The sequence below is a fragment of the Amphiura filiformis genome, unplaced genomic scaffold (assembly GCF_039555335.1).
Source record: "Amphiura filiformis unplaced genomic scaffold, Afil_fr2py scaffold_373, whole genome shotgun sequence".
In the NCBI taxonomy this organism is placed as follows: domain Eukaryota; kingdom Metazoa; phylum Echinodermata; class Ophiuroidea; order Amphilepidida; family Amphiuridae; genus Amphiura; species Amphiura filiformis.
In genome coordinates, this window is record NW_027305837.1 from 1 (window position 1) to 3,501 (window position 3,501).

Sequence of the window (3,501 nt, forward strand, 5' to 3'; positions counted from 1 at the left end):
TTACGCCAGTGATTTTACAGTTGTGAAAGGACAAGCTGTTGATTAATCTACCAAACATAGCATTTTGACCAAATTTTGATACACCCTGTATATGGATTATTTTGTAAAAATTTGGGTTGTAATATGAACCTAAACATTTACTTGAATCTTAAATATTACTTATTCTTTCACTCTTAGAAAAAAGGATTCTAGAGGTTCTACACACAAAACAACACAAAAACAAGAAAAGGGGTTCTAGGAAATTGTAAGAACATCAAAATGGTTCGTTTTAGTTTATGCTAAATAATATTAGTAACTTCTTGGACGCGGGCGGTAAACAGGACATTTTCACTCTGCGCTTGGTCTTTTACACAGATATTTGTCAACAACCCTTAGAGGTTGGACCATGCGAAGCTCTAATTGATCGTTGGGGTTATGACAATAAGAAAGAAAAGTGTGTCAAGTTTGTATATGGAGGGTGTGAAGGAAATCAAAATAACTTTGAGAGCAAAGTCGATTGTTAAAGAAGATGTGAGGCCAGCGAGGGTGAGTCCAATGATGCCTTGTTAATGCTCTTACGCCAGTGATTTTACAGTTTTGAAAGGACAATATGTTGATTCATCTATCAACTATAGCATTTTGACCAAATTTCTCACACTTTTCAATCTAGTAGCATTTTTGAAGCTGTATACTTTATTTTGATGCACCCTGTATATATCGATAATTTTGAAAAAATGCGGATTGCAGTATAAGTTTTAACATTTACAATTCCAATCCCCTCTACCTTTAAAATTGCTATTTGGGTGCCCTTTGTGAAAAAAGTAGGTCAAGAGACAAATCTGCGTGGCACATCCCCGTACAAATGATTTCGAAGAACCCTCACCGGGTATACTATAAGAATAATCCGTATCAATGCACAGAATTTGCAAAAGGGGTTGTCCTGTAGTCCAATGCTTTGTTACCTCATGTAGTGGAGATGTATGCGCTGATCACACAATTCCTGACCGAGCGGTGTCAACCGCTTAAGCAACAGAAAACAATATTACAACTCGTGTGAATCAGAACTTATTATTTGCGGTGTATCTCAAGGTTATATACCAAAAACCTGGCGACAAAGTTTGGTTTGATGACATTTGCAAGAGAGCTGCAAATAGGAACCGTTGCCTGTTTAAGAGTTGGAGAAAAACAGCACTAAGGGAAACAAGGATAAATTTGTAGAAGTCAGAAAGGAATACAATGTTGAGAAACAAGCCAGTCGGAAGTTCAACAACAAGTTGAGGGAAGAACTATCGGATGAAATCCTGAGCAAAAAAGTGATGGAACACGATTAGCACGCTTTTTGGAAGCCAGGGTAGACACCTGTGAGAAAAGATCAAACCCAGATCTACATCACGGCAAAGGAGAAGGCTGCAACAGTAGGACAGGTTTTGCAAAGAAATGCCAACTTGAGAATGCAGAATAACCTGCTCCAGAAGTAAAGGGGATACCACCAAATTCCAAGGGCACCATATTTTTCAAAGCCAAAAAGGGAGGGCGGGTTAGTGTAGTGATCTTCTCACTCGCTTCTTACCCATGTGGCCGGGGTTCAATTCCCCGCAGTGCTACATGTGAGTTTGGTTGCCGTTCCATGCTCGTCCTCGCAGGTTTTTCTCCGGGTGCTCCGGTTTTCCTCCTGCATCTAAAATCGGACCTCTACCCATATCCCTGTCACGTCATATCCGGATGGCATCACTTGAATTTAGTTGCCTCTGAGCCCTATTGGGATTTGTTTGGATTTGACCGAATGTTATAAATAAATAAATAAATTAATTAATTAATAAATAAAAACATCAGGAGGCTCTTGCAAAAATTGGAACCTGATAAAGCTAATAGACCTGATGAGATTCCCAATAGAATCCTGAAAGAGTGCAGTGCTAAATTAGCAAGACCTCTCAGCTACCTAAATCTGCTTCGCAGAGAGTGTTTCCCAACCAGTGGAAGTTTACTTCGGTCATCCCGATCCATAAGAGGTATTTTTAATTTTATTTGCATGTAATATGAAGACAACATATTCAAATTAATATTAATTGTGATATTTTGGCCTAAATACATTTGTTTAGCACGATACGGCTTTCGAAAGGAATGGACACGTGCAATTGGCCTATACCCCTTAGTGTGTGTTTATTACGTAGTCAATTCACCACACACGGGTGAATGAGAGATGTCCTTTAACTCTTTCTAATGAGATATAAGGGACCTACATTTTTGTATTGAGTAATATACCCACAGGTGTGGTCTTTACACTGCACATTATACTGCCACTTATTGGACTGCTCGTTCTGTTGTAAATTATAGACCTGTTTAAATGGTCACAAAATGACCCAGGCCAAAATCACCTGCTACCTGCTACATGAGTTTTCTTAACTCATGCCATAGGACTATCATGTGCTATGTTAATAACTTCATTGTGGTAGACTTTTGTTATCACAATTTGGTGCACTACCTTCCACTCTTATTAATTAATAAATAAAACATCAGGCTCTTGCGAAAATTGGAACCTGATAAAGCTAATAGACCTGATGAGATTCCCAATAGAATCCTGAAAGAGTGCATCAGGTGGGCGTCACTTTCTCATAAGCACACCACCTTATTTGTAAAAACAGACAGACTCTTGTTCCGCTTCTTCTAAGGTCAATACCCTTTGATTAATCTTCTTGAGTTCTGGGTCGTTTTGTTGCTCCAGGACCAGCTCGTCATGACTTAATGGGTATTTTATAGTTTCCAAAAATTGCTCATACTCAGAATCCCTTGGTGAACCCCTATATGAATTTGCATCTTGGGCAAAATAAAATATATGGGTCAATACATGAATAAAAGAATGGATGAAAAGTTGTTTGCATATAATTTGGTCACATTCTCATATTATCTATTATATTTATTATCGTCATCATGTAAACCAGGGAAAGTCAGCGAAGTCAGAAAAGCCAGGAAAACCAGGAAAGCCAGGAAAACAAGAGTGCCCCCCTGACAAAAAAATGAAATAAAAAGTGCCCCTCTGACAAAAAATGAAAGAGAAAATCAGGAGGGCAAAGGAAAAGAAAAAGGGCAAGATGAGATTCCCAATAGAATCCTGAAAGAGTGCATCAGGTGGGCGTCACTTTCTCATAAGCACACCACCTTATTTGTAAAAACAGACAGACTCTTGTTCCGCTTCTTCTAAGGTCAATATACTTTGATTAATCTCCTTGAGTTCTGGGTCGTTTTGTTGCTCCAGAACCATCTCGTCATGACTTAATGGGTATTTTATAGTTTCCAAAAATTGCTCATACTCAGAATCCCTTGGTGAACCCCAATATGAATTTGCATCTTGGGCATTTCGAAGCATTTAAACCCAAAATGTTCTGATCTCTGCTATACAACTTGGTTAATTTGAGTGATTTTAAAGCAGCTTTTTTTATGGCCCACAAAGAAATAGCCAAGGCTTATTTACATACAATTTGGTCATGTTCTCACATTATCTATTATATTTATTATCGTCATTAG